The sequence below is a fragment of the Trachemys scripta genome, chromosome 6 (assembly GCF_013100865.1).
Source record: "Trachemys scripta elegans isolate TJP31775 chromosome 6, CAS_Tse_1.0, whole genome shotgun sequence".
Classification (NCBI taxonomy): Eukaryota; Metazoa; Chordata; order Testudines; family Emydidae; genus Trachemys; species Trachemys scripta.
The window spans coordinates 18,801,092-18,820,614 of NC_048303.1; the positions used below are offsets into that span (position 1 = coordinate 18,801,092).

General features: G+C 39.9%; 1 protein-coding gene across 11 annotated transcripts in view; it reads left to right on the top strand.

The window, feature by feature from the left end:
• The window catches only part of NEDD4L (NEDD4 like E3 ubiquitin protein ligase), a 337,595-nt gene that overhangs the window by 182,038 nt on the left and 136,034 nt on the right, over nt 1-19,523 (top strand). The gene's annotated exons all lie outside the window — the stretch shown is intronic.

A 19,523-nucleotide genomic window follows, 5' to 3' on the forward strand; every position in this document is an offset into this window, starting at 1 on the left:
ACCAACCCTCACTCCATTCAAATTGCACAGAAGGCAGAGATGATAGTTTTCTTTTTGTATGTATGTATGTTTATTGCTCTGACCTATTGTACAAGGATGTAGAGAGAGTTTTCTTTGCAAAAATCCAAATCCAGATGCAGTCACATGCCTGATGTCCCTGAAATGGCAGATGAAAGTGATTATGGATGAGCAGAGCTGAATGTTTTTTGCTGCTTCCTTTTAAAAACTTGTATTAAATTTTCCAGTCTTTGTAAAACAGTCTAAGGCCTTAAATAGCACAAAGCAGTGAATTGTCAAAATATCTATAGAATGTATCCTGCTTTCTTTCCTTCCTTCCAGCAGCTTATTTGTGAGGCTACACTGGAGTAAGTCACTTTAAAGCCAAACCTGACCTCCAACAAACCCCTCTGGGTGCAGAGGGCTGTCTTGTATATGAACATGGGGAGGGGGCCCAAATTGGGTTATATGCCTCTTTCCAGGGAAGGAGCATGAGGGAGGCAATTTCACTGATTTTAACGAGAGTTGAGGGCATATAGTACCTTGCAGGTGGTTTCTGTCTTGCAGAATCAGGCAGCATCATTCCTATAATACATTTATTTAAAGACTCAAGCACTGAAAATGCTATGTCTGCTCTTTATCCACAGCCCTCCACAAAGTTTCCTGGAGTCTGTTCCACACTCTGATAGATGTCCCTTTTGGAAGTTGTTTTTCCTGAAAGCCCAGACTTTTTCCTCATTTAATCTGTAAAGAAACCAGAATAAAAGCTTGACTAGGAGTGCTGGAAATAATATCACTTTTTATAACAATAATAAAACATTTGCTCTGCCTGGAAAATTCGTATGTTGAGTTTCAGCCCAGAGTGATCTTTTTGTAAAAAAACAAAACAGAGTTTATAAGATACTTTGTTTATAACAGAAATAATGACACAGAATTTTAACAGTGAAGGTGACAGTCAGAGTGACTTCAGCATAGATACATCGACAGAACATTCTAGACATCTGTACACCTATACAGTGTTACTTAGTTTGTGATATCAAACTAGGGTACCCACTTGATGAAAGGCACCGAGTAATATAAAATTTAAGAAATGGTCATTTTGGGGGGGCTATTTATTTCACAAAGACTGCCCTAAAGCCAGCAGTTTATCTCCTGTTTTGTTTTAATTCTTTCCTGATTATCTCTCTATGAAGTGCAGTGTTAAATAAGTTCACTTGAAATATGCTGACTTTTTTTTTCTTCAGTTAAGATGCTTATTGTAGCCTCTAGATGCCTACACATAAGTAATGAAAAAAGTGTATGTTAGTGACATTGGCAGTATGTCAATCCACGCTCTGCAAACTGCTAAAACTCAACCCTATGTGTGTCATCTCCACCTTTTGGCAAAATCCTGAGTGAACAGATAGGCTGGGCAACTGTGACAAGATCCTTGGGGTACAACCTGGAATGGTGTACCGCTGTGCTGCTTAACTCTCCAGCCTGGGCTATCTCTCACAATGCTTTGCTAGTGACAAGCAGCAAACCCCTCCAGGCTTTATCATCATTCAGCACAACCGCATATGGAGCCCCTCACCCAGCTAAATTGCATAAATGCTCCCTGAGCCACTCATAAATCCCACAGAGAAAGGCACTAGCAAATCTACCAAGCCCCTAGCCTTGACCCCAAAACTGTACCATCTTGCCCTGGTCAGAAGCCTGGCCAGTGTAAGTTTATTACCCAATCCGCCCCTCTCTCAATGTGGAGAGCAGTGTTCCCTCTAATTTTTCCCACCCATGAGCAGAATGAATTTTGTTATGTCCACCAATATGGAGGTGATGTGTGACACCTCACCTTCATATTGGTGGACATAACAAAATTTATGGGGTGGGGGTGGGGCCGAGGGGTTTGGAGTGTGGGAGGGGGCTCAGGGCTGGGGCAGAGGGTTGGGGTGCAGGGGTGTGAGGGCTCCGTCTGGCGGTGTGGGCTCTGGAGTGAGGCAGGGGATGAGATGCTCAGGGCTGGGGCAGAGGGCTGGGTGCAGGGGGTGAGGGCTCTGGCTAGGGGTGCAGGCTCTGGAGTGGGGCAGGTCATGAGGGGTTTGGGTGCAGGAGGGTGCTCGGGCTCCCTCCCCATCTCTCTCTCCATGCAGCAGCACCTGCGCTGGGTGGGGAGAGGCGCTTCTCCCCACTGTGGCAGCTCTTGGGCTGCGGCTGCACAATAGGTGCCCCTCCTCCAGCCCTAGCAGGTCCAATCTGGGTCTGGTGTGCTCCAGCGGCGCCCCGCCCCGGCCATGCCTGGGTCCGGGCCACGCCACCCTGGCCATGCCGCCCCAGCAGGTCCAAGTGCCCCAGCTGTGCTTGGGGTTGGTCTGGGCCGTCTACAGCAGAGTTGGGGCTGGGGAAGTTGGGGGGCCGGGCTTGATAGGGGTCCTGTCTATATCAGCCACTGAGTCCACAGGACTGTCTTAACTCCATTATTTATAACTCCCCCTCCACTCTCCTGTGCTCTAATTGGCTCATCTCTTGGAGTGTGACAGGGTGTGACCTGCCAGTTGGATTGCCTACAATTAAAACTTCCTATACTACTTCAGAAACAGTTACTGAGCATGTCTAGTAACTGTGACACCCTATTTCTGGGCACAGTGTAAAATGCTGCAATATAAAGCATGTGGGTAATGGTAAGAGTAGATCAGTAATATACAGTCAAAATTTATTACCATACAACAACACACAACAGGCCACAACTTACTCTGCAGTACTGTTGGCTTACGAGTGTTATTGGGCACACAGAAGCATCTAGCCCTGGAAAGTGATGATATGACTGTTTTATTAAAAAAGCAAAATACTTGAAAATCCCATAGTAGTTATCAAACCATAAAAATCTTTTGAAGCTGAAGGGTGGAGCACATATTAATCCTCGTTAAAATACTAATCTGTACTTTAAACCCTAACTTTCACATGCTGTTAAATTTTTGTTTGAAAATATCCACCCCTCCTGATTATAGCTATGTCTTATTTTAAATTAATACCTCTTACATAGGTCCATTGTTTGAAACTGCTTTTATTTTAGGTCCTAACCATAAAAAAAGCTGTGCATATCAACATAGTGCATAACAAAATCATATCTTTTAAAATTGATTCTGTGAAGTTAAAATTACACTTTAAACAAAAATATATTAAAATTGTTTAGATTAAAAATGTTTAGATTATTAGAGCTGCAGCTGTTACTTTCCACTTTTTTTGTTGTTGTTGCTGTTTTACTTTCTGCATTTTTCTCAGCTTGGACCATGAAAATTTAATTATATCAGTTTCTTCTTTGTTCACTATAACAATTGTCTGTTTCACTTCTAGGTCCCGAACACATTTGTTAATTTCAGGTTTTGAAAAAGTGTTTTTTAATCTAAGATTAAAGGTAATTTGGAGTGTGTTTCTCTTCAAAGGCAGAGTTAGAACATCACTTCCTAATTTATACATATGAAAAGTCCTCTTTCCATATCTCTCTGCAAAGCTTTAAAACTGTAGAGTGTAGTAGTTGCTATATTACTAACACTTCATTATTTTTAGAAACTCTATCAGAGAACACTTGCCAGTGTACTGAACTATTATAAACAAAAGTGAACTACACTTGCTGGAAAATGAACACAGTACTTTTGGTGACGCATTAGCCATACTGTGCTGTTTATTCATATACTGATTTGCAAAATTCAATAATTCATAATGAGGGAACCCAGTCATTAGTGTGAATTAGTGAGGTATGTGTTAACTGCAAAGCCCAAATTAGCTTTAATAGTTTCTTCATGTCTTATGTTTTTCAGTGTGGCTACATATACTGCTGGCCTTATGGCAGTGTAAAAGCCTTTGACAGCTTTCTTGATGCAGACAGCTAGTATCCCGTTTGAGATTCAGAGGGCTTTCAAGCTCTGACCATTTAATTAGACCTTTTTAAAATAAATGATATTAAGTGCTGTGTAAACGTCTTCAGAATTAAGTTACTTGTTGCATTGTTATTAGGTGCATTGAAACAAATGAGAGACTAGACAAGTATGCGAATTGTCATGGATGAAGATGGAATACTTTAATTCAGAAATATAACATTTCATCTAAAACCTTTTTCTTTTTGGAGCTGTGTATTTTGTGTAAAGCAACAGTTATAGTAAATTTCTACCTCTTATGTCCACATAGGATACCAGGGTTGGAAGGGACCTCAGGAGGTCAGCTAGTCCAACCCCCTGCTCAAAGCAGGACCAATCCCCAGATAGATTTTTGCCCCAGATCCCTAAATGGCCCCCTGAAGGATTGAACTCACAACTCTAGGTTTAGCAGGCCAATGCTCAAACCACTGAGCTATCCCTCTCCCCCTCCTATCAATCTGTGGAGTGGTTGTGGTGCGAAATAAGTTTTGCCCAATGAAATGTAGTGAGTTAAGTTAGCCCTACAATGCTTACTATGAGAAGTCAGTTAGATTCATGGATATTTCTAACCTAGTTTGTATCGATTTAGAAATTAATAGTCTGAATCTCTAATCTGATTAGCAGCTAATACATTTTTTGTTAGCTTGTGTTTTAACCTCTAATGCAGATAAGTAACTCCATTATCGTCATTTTTAATAATGTGTCTAATTTAAACTATTCCAGCAGGATTTTTCTTTCTGAAATTTTGCAAACCAGACAACCGAAGATCTGTCCGCAGGGTTCTGTAACAGACCAGTTGTTGCTTCATGCATCTTTTCCATTTCCGTTTCCTAAATATGTAATTTAAAATGGGTCAGAAATTATTAAGAAGTTTCCAGAACCCATCCAGAGGTTGCCAGGAATGGGGTTAATCATCATCTTCAGGGTAGAGGGAGGACTATTGTGATTTTCCCTGTGTGCAGGGAATTTTAAGGTAGCGTTGCTGGGGCAGGCAGGTGGAATTACTTGAGGAATGTTTTGATTCTGGTAGTGAGAATTGCAAAGAAAGGATTACTGGGAGGAAGGACTAGATCAGAGATGAGAACTGGGATTCCTCTTGAAGTTGGGTGAAGCAAGCTGAAAATTTGAAGCCTTTCCTGGGACTTCACCTGAAGAAACCCCTGTTGTGTGTTTTGACTTGTTAGGGTTCACATGGTTTTACAATAAAGCATATCACAAAGGTGTTGAGACTCCCCTTAGGTGAGCAGATATCTTTCCTGCATCAGTTGAATATAAATTTCAGGAAAGATCCCTATTTACTTCCTAATATGAGCCACTGTACGGAAAGTGAATCCTACAACACTAGGAAAATACCATTTAAAAACACTGGTGTTTTTTCTAAGGGGATTTAGTCATGATTAGTCATATTAACTGTAACTTTCAGCGTCCAAGCTTTTGCAGAATGGCTAATAGTTGGATGCTTCAACACTTGGATGCCTCTAAATGTTTCTGACAACGGAGGTCTGGTTCCATTACTAGGGCTTCCAGGTGCTACGGTAATACAAATAATAATGGAAGCCGTTGTCTGGTCTTCTCTGTGTTCTTCTTTGGCACTACTTAGACCAGGGGTAGGCAACCTATGGCACGTATGCCAAAGATGGCACGTGAGCTGATTTTCAGTGGCACTCACGCTGCCCGGGTCCTGACCACCGGTCCGGGGGGCTCTGCATTTTAATTTAATTTTAAATGAAGCTTCTTCAACATTTTAAAAACCTTATTTACTTTACATACAACAATAGTTTAGTTATATATTACAGACTTATAGAAAGAGACCTTTTAAAAACGTTAAAATATATTATTGGCACGCGAAACCTTAAATCAGAGAGAGATTAAATGAAGACTCGGCACAGTACTTCTGAAAGGTTGCCGACCCCGACTTAGACTAACATGCCTTTAGAAGATGGAGGCTTTGACTGTACAGTGACTCAGAAGAGTTAATTTGCTTGGCAGCTTCTACCCATCCACCCAAGTTACCTTTGTAAGGAACTGCTAGGTAGATCCCAGGAGTTTTAGACCAATGCACCAGAACCGTAAAAACCTCATTTACAGGTATGAATATTAATATTTGTCTACTACATTGGTCAACACTAAAAAAGTAAGTCAATAGCTCAAGCCTTTTTCCCATTCCTACAATGACATCAGTTGCTCAAAGCTTAGACAAATGTTTCTTTTTAACGTCAATCATTAAGTTAAAGTTGCAAAATTAATTTTGGAAAGTGAATGATATTTTTAGGAGCCTATGTGGCTGCTGCTATCTGCCGGTATCTCCACTGTATAATTTCTTTTCCTGCGCCTATTATTTCTAGTTATTCACCTTTTTGCCTGTTGTAAGTGTAGGGCGTTCAGCATCAGCAGTTTAGCATTAATAAAACGCAAATCAAAATGGAGACGACCTGCCTTGTGGGTATTTGAGCTGACAACCTTCATATTTCATTAAGCTAATTTTGGTCATTTAATTTACTAGTATTAAAAAAAGGGGGGGGGGGCTATAAGAGACCAACAGAAGCAGGGGGAGGGTTTTTAAGGAATTCACTATGCAGTAAATACTATGAAAGCCACCTGTGTGCACTTAATTAACTACCCAAGCAAGTACAGTGCATCTGTGCTTAACTGTGCATCAGGAGATTTAAGAAAATTTCTTCTTTCTGTATTCAGTAGACACTTTTTTTAAATTATTATACCTTTTTTAATAAAACCTCACTATTTTTCAAACTGAGCAATCTCACTAGTCCATAATTGTTTCTATGTCATGTTAAAAACATCAAGTTTTCTATATATGAGTTTAAAAAATATTTTTTAAAAGAAGTGTGGGAGGAAAAAATGGAAAATTTCACCCTAAATGGTTAATATTTCATAAAGCTAAGAGCGTATTAAAATGGGGAGGAAGGCCGCTACAGTGCAGTTTTTCATAACTGTAGAGTATGCTACAAGTCATCTTCTGTAATAAATTAATAAAAATCTTGGGCAGGAGTAACTGCCCAAGTTAATGAGAAATCAAGCTCTATGTGTTGCACTTTGCAGGACTTGTTTACCACTGTCAAATTATACGTGGGCCATTCAGCAAACATTAAAAAAAAAAAAAAAGTTGATTTCTTTTGCCAGCTTCATCCAAAAGGGAGCAGACTTTTCAGAAAGATTGGCTTCAGTCCTGGGCAGGGAGGGGGGCTCAGATTACACGCCCCCACCTAGGGCTGAAGCCCTTGGGCTCTTCCCCCGCCCCCCTTTCTCCCGGGTGGCTGGACTCAGGCAGGCTCAGGCTTCGGTCTCCCCCCTGGGATTGTGTAGTAATTTTTGCTGTCAGAAGGGGGTTGCGGTGCAATGAAGTTTGAGAAGCGCTGTGCTAGAGAGTATTTTTCACATCTATTGTGGCCAGCACTTGAGTCACCATTCCAACTGTTGTCCTCCAGCCAGTCATGTGCTGGTCTGTCACCGTTCAGTCTAGAAGTGTGAAACAGAACAAAGGAATCTATCAAACAAGAGAGCAATTGTAGTGGGGAGACATATTAATCAGCAAGGGTTTAAGCAGTGCTGCTGAAAAGCAGCCACAATGCTTAAAACCCTTTTTCCCCAGCTGCTGAGCTGTCTGCCTTCTTTTCTGGTAGGTTTTTTGTCTTGACTAGCATGCCGTAGCATTGGTGGACTCGCCAGGTGACATCAATCGGAATGCTTGTGTCAGACGCCAGCCAAAACAGATGCGGGAAGAGTAGGAGGAAAAGGAATTCAATGTCCTCAATTTGCAATGCCAGCTTCATTCTCCATGGAGCTGGTGCGTAGTTTTTTGTTTGGTTTGGTTTTTTAAACTGTTCCTTTCTGTAGCAAATGTTAGCCTTGTGAAATGCTGGAGTTTCAGTGAATTTGGAATTGGAAACAGCTCCTTATTAGATATTGCTATGATCCTCAATTTTTTTGTAGAATTTTATTAAGGTTGCTGCAAATAATTTCAGAAGTGCTGGAGATTTCTTGAATTTCCAGCCTTCCTTTTATATTGCAAACATCAACATAATAAGTGGGGTTTCCTCTAGGTTGCAAAACTGTATATTTGTATTACTGTTATGACATCCTATCTTCCCATTTGTTGTTGCATTCACATATTCAGTCTGATCTTCATACTTGAAGTCTCTGCCCTAAAGAGTTTACAGTCTCTTACTTGGTACATCACCTAGCACAATGGAGCTGTTCTCATTTATGGGGACTCCATGTGCTACTGTAACATAAAAACACATTTTCTTTTACTGATAATAGATATTATCCCTTAACTGCTACCCAGGACTGTAAATTACATGCACAGTGTCACATCATAAATATCAAATTGGAAGTACTTTTTTGCCATTTATCGACACTATAAATATGTTGACAGGATTGAACGAGGCTGAGGAGTATGAAAGGTTCTATATAAAACCATATTCTGTTGGCATGTGCAAGAATTAATGTAACTAAATTGTTTAAATTCTTATCTGATTATTTAATATTTCATAATCTCCAGTAGGAAAAAACTATGTGAGGAGAAAAATGTTGGAGATGATTGGTGGAGTCAGTGAATTAAATTGTATTTTCTGTTTCTGTTTCCTGCTATATCTTTGAAGCCAGGGTGAGGTTATAGATTTCTATAATCTAATGAACTCTACATGGTACACTAGGTCACGTCTCAAGAACAGTGAAGTCTAACAGAAGCATAATTCATCCAAGAATTTGAGCTATAATCTATCAGATGCTTGCTTTTCAGTTCACTCTTGCTTAGATAATGTATAATCCAAGTTGAACAGGAACTGCTGGGCACTTTATTATGGAGAAGGCACATTACAGAACTGGAAAAATGGAAAGGACAACGTTTGTGGAAAGTTGATAAGTCATGACTTTCTTATTTAACTGTGTTTGTTACTAATGAGTTTGTTACTAGTCTTGGTATTGGAAGTAAATGGATGAATCTTTAATTTTTAACATATTGTTTGTCTTGTGATAGAAATAGACATTTGTGTTTGAATATATAATTTATTTTAGAAAGAATTTTAAGAAATTAAAAGCACTATCTTTCTTTAACTGGTCTATAAATCAGAATTTCATTGACAGCAGCAGCATATTTCCATGATATAATTTGCCTTTGCTCTTGCATGCATGTTTTTTCTGCACCATATTAAATAAAAACAGCTGTAATACATATTTGCATAATACATGCCCAGAATTTAGAGCTCTGCCAATGTTTTGTAACCATTAGCAAAACTGTTAAAGACCTGTTCATCTTGAGAAAAATATTACTCCAAATGCTGCCAAGGTTTAGTGTCTGGTTGGGCAATTTCTGCATAAGTGCCAGTCAGGGAGCTTAGAAAGACTAGATTCTTGGTAGAACTTGCTTAGCTGGTTTTGGGGAAATTTTTCTGAATAAGACTCAGTATGTTTTTCTTACTTCCGTTCTATCCCATTTCTCAAAATTTGCTCCATTTTGCCAATTCCTTCATTTTTTCTCTCTCATTGCTCCCTTTTGCTTAACTTCAAACCAGGATGGTTTCATTTACCACGTTCCCTTACACATCACTGAGGAGTGTAACCAATTTGGAACAGAGTTTTGAAAATGTTAAATGTGACATTTATTTAGAAACATACATGCCGTTTTTAAACATAGATGTACAATAAAAATGTAAAAGTCACTGTCTTAATGATCCTCCAGGCTATTGAAATTTAACACGGATGTATCTTCAGCTTCTCAGAAATAAGAGAAAAGTAGTGAGGCTCTGCTTCTGGTAGCTTGACATAACTCGAAGGCCTTCAGTGGAATTGTAGCTTGCATAAATAAATGTTAGTTATTGTTTGTGTGCCTGTACAGCCAAGGATTTTATTAAGAGTTCTCAGGGGGTCAGATGAACAGTTTAGTGGCTTTCAAAAACGGTCTCTTGTCATTTGACTATGGTGTTTTATGTGGTCAAGTTAGTGAATTTCAAGCACCACTGGGATTACTGGTGATTCAGCCTGCCTTCAACTGTTTACAGTGGCATGTGTCCAAGACTATGGTATGTTTAAGTGGTGTATGAAATTGCAGAAATTAGTGTACCTTAACAATATGGAAAGTTGGGAATGTTTTTGTCTTGAGTGTAATATATTATGATTAATTGCCAAGTGGTCAGATGTATATTTGCATTTATTACAATATTTATTCAGAAATCTTAATAGAGGAATATTACCACGGTGTAATAAAGGTGTTCATCGTGTGTGATAAATAACTAAAAATATGTTCCCTCTTAAAGAACTCCTGTCATACCACAGAAACAATTCTGATGTCTCAAATCCTTGCTGGAAAATGATCTGCATTTACATAGAATAAAGCCAATAAATTTATATCTGAATAGAAATTAACAGAAATTATGGGGAAAATGCAGATAAGATACATGACAGTTAACTGAGGGTTTTATAAAAAAGGATAGTGATTTATATTTGCATGCATGTGTTTGCCATGTGTAGATGATACCTAAATTCCCACCAATACTTTAAATCCTATTTACTTCATGACTTAGTCATCTTAAATGGATAAGCAAGTATAGCTTTAAACATATTTATACTTATTACTTAATAATCTAATACTATTAAATAAATCATGAATGACTGTCCTGTTTAAATATACTGAGCCATAATTAGAAGATCTAGCAAGAGATAATTATAATCCTAATGAAATGTGGTGAGGCCAGGAAATACCTGCCAGGAAAAGACCACTGTGAATACATAGTAATGGTAGATGATTTGCAAGAAAACCCCAGAGCTGGCAAATTTAACCCTTTTTAGAGTTTTATTGTAAATAGGGTTGCCCAATTTGGTTGGATGTATTCCTAGAGATTTAATCACACGATATAATTTTGAATTAAAGATTAGTCTTTCATTCCTGGAGGCTCCAGGCCAATCTTGGAGGGTTGGCAACCCTAGTTGTAAACCTAAATCTCCTCTCACTTTTTCACACCTTCTGGAAGAAGTGGGCAGAGGTTTTTCTGGTTCAGTTTTGCCCTACTTTCCCTCCCTCCCCACAGGCACTCTTTCTGTCCCCAAGATCACCCAGGTTCCATTTCCCCATTTTGTCATCCTGAATGCACACAATCCATTCCTCACAGGGACACTATTAAGTTAAAATGGTAAGATAAAATAATAATAATAATAAAATCTACAATTGCTACAAACTACACCTGCAGTTTTACTATAATTGTTTTTTTTCCCAATGAAACTTATTACCTAGCCTTTTTTTGAATATGGTCTAGTGCATAGTCTGTTACTAGTCAGTTTCACTTTCAGAATTTCATGTATTTGCATAATCCTGCAACGGTTGGCTGCTTTTCCTTTTTCCATTTTTCACTTAAAAAAAACCTAAGTAAAAAAATAAATGTTATTGTAACCCTTGTCCTCCTTTTTTTTTTCTTTCACTCTCCCTACAGTTGTTTGCTGTCATTCCTTGTATCATGTCTAAAAATAGATTGTTAGCTCCATGGATCACTGTTCTTTAATACACTTACCAAACTTTGTGATGTCTAAATAATTAACATTTTTGGAGGATGCTTGCACCATTCTGAGAGTCTTTTTTTTTTTTTTTTTTAAAGTGCCATTTCAAAAAAAATGTTTTAAAGTTGAATTAACATATCAAATATTAGACCAGGTAGCCAATATTCAGATATGCCCCTCTGTTTAATGGAGAAAAGTCCTTTAATCAACTGCTGTAGATTAGTCATTGGCTTTTTGGGGAAATGTTTTGTGGTGTCATCTTTGACTAAAAAAAGAGTGAAAAGAACTATTACTCTTGGACATCAGTTCTTTGTTAGGATTGTAGGTAGCATTTTAGCACTTGGAACTAGTAAACATTGATTAGTATGAAAAATATGGCATGTAACGCTTCAGAAATCCCCATAGGTAAATCTGGGTGAACAATAGCTTGGTGATAACTTGCTTTGGCAGAAGAGGAGAGCGAAAAGGAGGGGAGTGTATTTTTCATGTTACATAGCCATATTTTGTTATGTGATGCAAACATTTGGTGAAAGTGCTGTGTAAGTGCTATATACAGTAGCCGCTTTCTGTCCTTTTTATAAAGTTATAATTCCCGGAAATGTGGGTTATAGCTAGTTATATACAGGCATACATTCTGCACATAGCACAGCCAACACGCTTTGACCTGTTGTGCCACTGCTGTTCTATTCTTGATCTGTTTACTGAGGAAAGTTGCCAATTATTGTACTAAATTATGAGGGGGTGCTTTTACAATATGGAGAAATAAGGGCTGAGGGCTAAATTGAAACTGGCAAATTTGTTGCATGCTTTCAACATAAGCCTTTAGAGACAGAAGGTAAGTGTGTTTAACCCACTTCTCTAACCCTCTATTTCTCTCCTCACTCACCACTAATAGTTTAAGTTTTCAAGTCCACTAATTCATTCATTAGTTTACATAGACTAATCGTTTTCAAACTAGAGCTCCCAGCGGCAGGGAAGGCTATGACAAAGGGAGAGATTAAATTTTTTTGCCTGACTTTTCCTTAATTGCGGGAGTTTTGATGAACTGCAGTCCAATTGACTCAATTAATATTGGTATAATATTTTATGTTGAGAAAATGCTGTTGCTATTTTCTGTGCTTTATAAGTTGTCAGTAATATAAGGTGGAATCAGTTTATCATTTAAGATAATATACTATGTAAGATAGTGAGAGTTTTTAATGGTATCAAGATAGAATGATGGTTGTCCAAGAAATCTTGTTGATACACATATGAGTTTTATTGTACCCGTGTAGCTAAAAAGAACATACAAAGTTCCTAACCCCAGATAAAATAAATTATAATTCTTAAATGTGAAGTGGTGGTCAGGGAAAAAACAGCTGGACAGATTTTTTTTTTTTTTATAAATAATTTAATCTGTGATGAGAAACTGTACACATGGTTAAAACCTGATACAAATTTTAAGAGCCAAGCTATAAACTTGTCAACAGAGTTTATAATGGAAATGATGGCAGACGCTTAGCTAAGAATTTCTCAAATAAATTTAAAACCGATTTCATTTTTTAAATGTACTGACATTCTGGAAAATGAGTAATTTAACTTATGAAATGTGAAAGATCCGTTTGAAAATAATACTCTCTGGTTAGTTTTACTCAAACCTACTGTTAATTTTGATTGGTTTTTGACATGGAATCATAACTATTATTGGATCTAGCCTTTTAAATTTTTAAGCAGAAGAATCTATAAAGTCAGAGTTTAAAATAAAAGGTTGTTATTTTGAAATAGCTGTTGCTCTTGAAATGAGATGTTGACCAAATAGACTTAGAAACCTATAATTGCAATGCATTGTAAATGGATTTTTAAATCCCGTTATGCTGATGGCTCAACTGTGAATCTGAAGGTCGTGGGAAAACTTAAGAGTTTTAATAACTTTGTTATACTAAAATGATAGTTCACTAATACAATCTCTTGTTCTAAATGGCAAATGGGGGTATGAGCTTTCAAACAGATTATAAAAGAAAAAAAAAATGTGTTTATCCACTGAATCCTCATCAAGTTTCAGCCCACAGGCAAGACTCATAGCCAAAATTTAAACTTCCAAAAGGTTTGGGTGTAAATCCTAAATGTTGATGGGATAGCAGAATTAGGAAATAAGATACTGGATATTTGTTCTTTCTTTAGAAGGTGAATTTGGTTTTAATTAGTCTGTTTTATAGGGAATTTTCTAGACAGACTATGGTAGGAATGATTAATCTTGGCCTGGCAGAGATTTGGATGATCAAATAAGTTTTTTTTCCCCCTCCTCTGATTAAGGTCTAGATAATCCCCTCTACAAGGAAAATCCAGTGTAAAGAAAAGGAAACTGAGATTCCTATGGAGTCTTCTGTGGAGCTGCTGGTTGTTGCTCTCTCTCCCAAGGAAGGTCAGGGAATTTGTCCCTCCAGATCTACAGATGTCTTAAAATCTGCAGAGGACCAACTCCTTCATACAGTTCCCTAATGACCATGTTGCTTTCATGAATCATGTTCCCATCTTTTCCCTTTTGTTTTTGATCAACAAAGGAGCAGTCAGTGTTACCTTATGCTAATGTAGTCCGCATCTTTTTATCAGTCCTCTGAGTTGATTGAGGACTGCTATAGAGCATGCCCAGGTTCCAGCCTGATGCCTTCCATACCACAGATGCATGGCCTGGCAAGGGCATTTGGAGGGGCTTGTGCTCCTCAGGACCTATACTTCTCCTCCCCCCCCCCCCCCAGGTCCACTCTCTCTGGCTTCCCCTTCAGGCACTGAAGCAATGAGGACGTTTGGACCCTATTCTGATAAGAGAAAGATTAAAGAGAGAAGAGCAGCAGAAATTAAACTTAATGGCTTTTTAAAAACGCAGTGGGTCGCAGGACAAGTCCAGTATGAATTTCAAGGTATTAAAACAAATACAGATGGATATTTAAATGATTAGTGCCACTGCCAATAATTAGATATGAATAGGGGCATTTCACCAAGTTAAACATTTGAGTCCTTGGAGACTTAGAGGTGAGAGCTGATTTCTTTTAATCTTTAACAAGGTAGATTACTCATTAAAATAACAATCTAAAGCACAAGGATGACAGGAAAAGGAGAACAAAGAAGAAAGTTGCAGGGAAATGGAAAATGCAGCAGTGGAAGACTTAAAGATTTTTAACTTGTGACCACCTACATTTTAATGGCTATCTTTATGCAGCACACAGGAGCCACATGGCAATTAATAGGGACAGTGGGGAAGAATTTATATCCTGCTTCAAAAACAGACAACTACTGCTTTGAGATAAGGGAGCCTTTAGCTTTCAGTAGTATAGGGTCTATGTCAGTTGAGTGGTTCTTGCTGTATCCAGTAGAAGGCAATGGTACACATACACATTAGCCAGTTCATTACAGTTCATCCCACTTAATTTTTCTACTGGTTATGTGGATCACCAGAGTTTTTAAAGTTGAGCTACCAAAACACTGGGTGCTTGCAATAAGTGATCCTGAAAATAAGTACAGTACTTTGCTAATGCTCACCACTGCAGGCTTTAGGGGGTGACTTTACATTTAAAATGTCTGGGGATAATGCCCACAAACTTCCTAATATTTTCTCACATTGCTGGCACTAAGTCCTTATTATATTAGATTATTATTTGTCCTGTTTTGATGTCTTGGGGAGGAAAAATGGGGGATCTGGGTTATTTCTCCTTAGGCAGGTATTAGTAGAGCACATAATTGTGGAATCAGATATTTGGAACTTGATTATGCACTTTTATCTTTATAACTTATTTTTGTAAAGTACCATAGTATAAATAAATTTTGTCTAAAACAATGGCACAGAAGCACATACACTTTTCTCTGTTTGGCTTAGTTCATTTGTCATCAGTTTTGCTACAATTTCAACTTGGTGAATTTCAAGGTCATTCTCCACCTTCTTCCAGTTTAAAGATGTAAACAACTCTAGTTAAATTATGGACCTTGCCCAATCTCATTTCTGGCATCATATGCTGCCGGAGCATGGGAAGGGTGCAGGGAAGCAGGTCAGAGCTTGGAATGTTATGTGCAAAGTAAGAATTGTTTAGTGTCTGTGAGAAATTGCTGGTAGCAAAGAGTAGCTGGTGTATTAGAGAGGCAGCAGTCTCTTTCACATAGTTAAGGTTAAAACAAAACTTCCATTGTAATCCTGATTTTTGACACTGCTCCCTAACTTTTCTAAGCCAATAACAATCCCCTTGAAGTTTCACAGCTCAGATTGTATGCCAGGGTAAAAAGTGTCAAGGAAGGCAAGGACAAGCAATTGTTGTGTTTCAGAGACGTGAGGGTCTTGTATTGAAGCATTCTCACCTGGACATGTTCTTTGTGCTGTTATGGCCCAGATCTAGAAACTTTAGTTTTAGTTTAATGTGCTCTCCCTGGAGAGGACTGGTGCCTTTAATTAACTTTGGGGGGTATGTTTTTAGTTTAATTAGTTTTACGTGTGTTAGGAGAGCTGTAACATATTAAACATGAGTTGCTGGCTTCTGCGTGACTGTGGAATGGTGTATCTGCCTGCGTTGGGCTTCTCAAACAAAGCATCATTGTTTTGTGCTTCTTGGAAAGCATACAGATGCTGTGGGTGTCAGGCTGGGTAAGACCCATAAGATTTTTTGTAGGGTCCTGCTTCTCCCAAGACAAGACCAAGGAGACATGATGACTGGGAGAATGTTGTTCTTCCTCTGCCAGCACCTTCCCTCTCTCTACTTGCTCTGGAGAAGAGAAACTCCTGGACTTCATCCCAGGTTCCCATGTAGGCATCATCTAGCTTGACCCCTTTCATGTGGGGTGACCAGGTGTCCGGTTTTTGACCGGAACACCCGGTTGAAAAGGGACTCTGGTGGCTCCGGTCAGCATTGCCGACTGGGCCATTAAAAGTCCAGTCAACGGTGCTGCAGGTCTAAAGCAGGGTAGTTCGTACCTGTCCTGGTACCATACTGCACTCCGGAAGCGGGCATCTGGTCCGGCTCCTAGGTGGGGGGGGTCCACCGGGCTCTGCGCACTGCCCCCGCTCCGAGCACCGACTCTGCACTCCCATTGGCCAGGAACTGTGGCCAATGGGAGGTGTGGGGGCAGTGCCTGAGGGCAAGAGCAGCGTGCACAGAGCCGCCTGCCGCACTTCCACCTAGGAGTCAGACCAGATGCCCGCTTCTGTAGTGCCAAGACAGACAGGAAGCCTGCCTTAGCCCCCCTGCTGTGTCGCTGGCCCAGAGCCACTGGAGGTAAGCCTGCTCCCCAGCCCTGAGCCCTCCCCCCCCAAACCCGGAACCCCCTCCAGCACCCGAACCCCCCCCAGCCCCATCCCAGAGTCCACACACCCGAGCCGGAGCCCTCATCCCCTCCCACGCCCCAACCTCCTGCCCCAGCCTGGAGCCCCCTTTCACACCCTGAACCCCTCATTTCTGGCCCCACCCCAGAGCCCACACCCACGGTTAGAGCCCTCACCCCCCCCCGCACTCCGCCCCAGCCCAGTGAAGGTGAGTGAGGGTGGGGTAGAGTGAGCTGCCGAGGGAAGGGGAATGTAGTGAGCTGGGGGAAGAGGTGGGCTAGGGTGTTTTGTTTTGTGGGATTAGAAAGTTGGCAACCCTACTTTCTGGTGAAATGTTAAGCTAATGGAGGATAAAACATGGAGATAATACAGCCAAAAATTTACTTTGTGGCTGGTCAGTGAATTGGCATGTCATCTGCAGTATAGCTTCTGAATATAGTAACTGTCATCAAAATAACAATGTTCATCATAATTATTTCCTGCATTGTTAAGGTAAAATAAAATAAAAATCCTATGGAAGTGGAAAAATAAGACAACATATATATTTACAAATTTTTATTTAAAGTTCATAGGAAATTAATTCATCTGTGATGTACTTTCAATGTATTTTAGGCATTACACATTTGTGTGTATGTATATATGTATGTATATATTATACACACACACACGTACTGGTGTTATAAAGTAATAACACCATAACATGATATGGATACCCATGGTTAAGTAACAAGAATGCGTAGCCCAGCACGCAGTAATCAGCACTATTGCAGTCTCTCTCGTCTTGCTTAAACAATGTATTTGTTCAGTGACCTATGCCGGAGATATTTGAGATACTGAGGAGTTCTTTTGGAGACAGGGTGTCCTTTTTCCAGTCTGCTTGGAACTGCCCTCCTTTTTCTTTGCACTAATGTGTCTCACTGCCCTCTTTCAAATATCTTCAGGAATTTTTCTTTTTGCAAGCTTTCCACTATTAACTGCTGCTCTTGTGCCATTTACGCTTGTGCTGGCATGTGAATATGTATTTTTATAATATATGAAATTGACAAAGTAAATAAGAAGTATCCACACAAAGAAATAGGAAGAGTGATGTGGCAAAACATATGTGGAAAAAATGCACGTTTCCCCAGAGCAATATTCCTTGCAGATTTACTATTTTACTCTCCACAACCCCACCATGGTATGTAGTAAATGTATTTGGTCTGATTTAGGCTTCCATCCTGCAAGTTACTGCCATTAGCCTTCCAACTGCTTCATACAGGTGCAGCCCCATTGCACAAAGCAATTAATAGGATTGTGGATTTTATGCCCCAATCCTGCTACCGCTTATGGTATGTACTTAACTGATCTGCCGCCAGTAGCATCATTTAAATTGATGGGGTACTCCTATTAAAGGTATTTGTGTGCATGGGCGTGGAGCTTATTTTGTAAGTTCCTTTTGGCAGAGACCTCAAATTTTACTTACCTGGGAAGTGTCATGCACATCAATGGATTTATGACTTTCTAATATACAGATTGTCTTAAAAAAATTTTCTCCACTTAGATGGTTAAAATAACATTAATTATTTTAACATGGGCATTTTTATTGCCGGACTTGCTAAATTATCTTTTTTTGAATAAAATGTAAGTTAGACTTATTTATAAAAGGTGATCTTGGTGGATGAGGAAGCAAGAGGCATACCATGTTCAGTTAAGGTTATAACGCATATGGCTATTTGGGGGGGGAGCAGAGTTTTCAGAGTTTCTCAGCTTAGCCAGGGAAGACTTAAAGCCGGCATTCTGCACGATCTGCAATCTCAGCAGTCAAGAGATAGTCGCTATGAACGGCATCCTGAAAGACAGCCAAGGCCGTCCATGTAAATCGGAAGACGACATCCTCTCATGCTGGGTGGAATATTATCACAGCGCCCTGAACCAACTGCCACTTGCTCAGAGCTGGACAGTTAGGCAGCCACTCTGGTTTCATTTCCAAACCCTTGTACTGTTGCACCAATGTTGGATGAAGTGAAGCGCGCCATCTGCAAACTGAAAAACGGATGCACAGCCGGCACTTATGGCATTCCCCTAGAGCTGCTAAACTGCACTCTTGACCCTGGGGTAGAATCACTTCTGGCCATCTTTTGCCTGGTGTGGAGAATTGGAACCTTGCCAACCGCCTGGAAGGATGGTATTCTGATCCTCACATTATAAGGGCAAGGGAACAAATATAAGAGGATACAGGCTGGTCACCTTATTGTCTGTGCCAGGGAAGGTATTTTCACATGTTCTGCTGGCGCATTTGGAGCCCCTGCTGCATCGGAAGCATCACCCCCAACAGTCAGGGTTTATGAGGAACAGGTCCACATTAGACACCATTTTGGCCATCCGCTTGTTGTCGGAGACACACTGTGAGTTCAGGAAGTCCCTGCATATAGTGTATGTTGCTCTTAAGACTGCGTTTGATTCAGTTGACTGAGTCGTGTTATGGAAGATCTTAAAGGACATAGGTGTCCCAACTATTCTGCTGGACTTGATTCGCAAGTTGCATAACAGAACCACTGCTCATGTTTGTCTGGGGAGTTGGATGTCGGCACCTTTTAACTCGGTATCTGATGTCAGGCAGGCTATGTCTTGGCCCCTGCACTCTTTTGTCAGGCCATGGAATGGGAAGCATTCCGTCAGGTCCATCAGCATTGCTCTCAGACCTTGCTCTCTTGCTCTCAGACCTTGACTACACAGATGACATTGTTCTTCTAGTACAGAGCCCCAACAGGTTTTGTAAGGTACTCCAGCAAATGGAAGGTGAGCTGGCTAAAGTTGGCCTCCATGTTTTGTGATCAAAAACAAAGCTGCAAAATCTAGGATCAGGC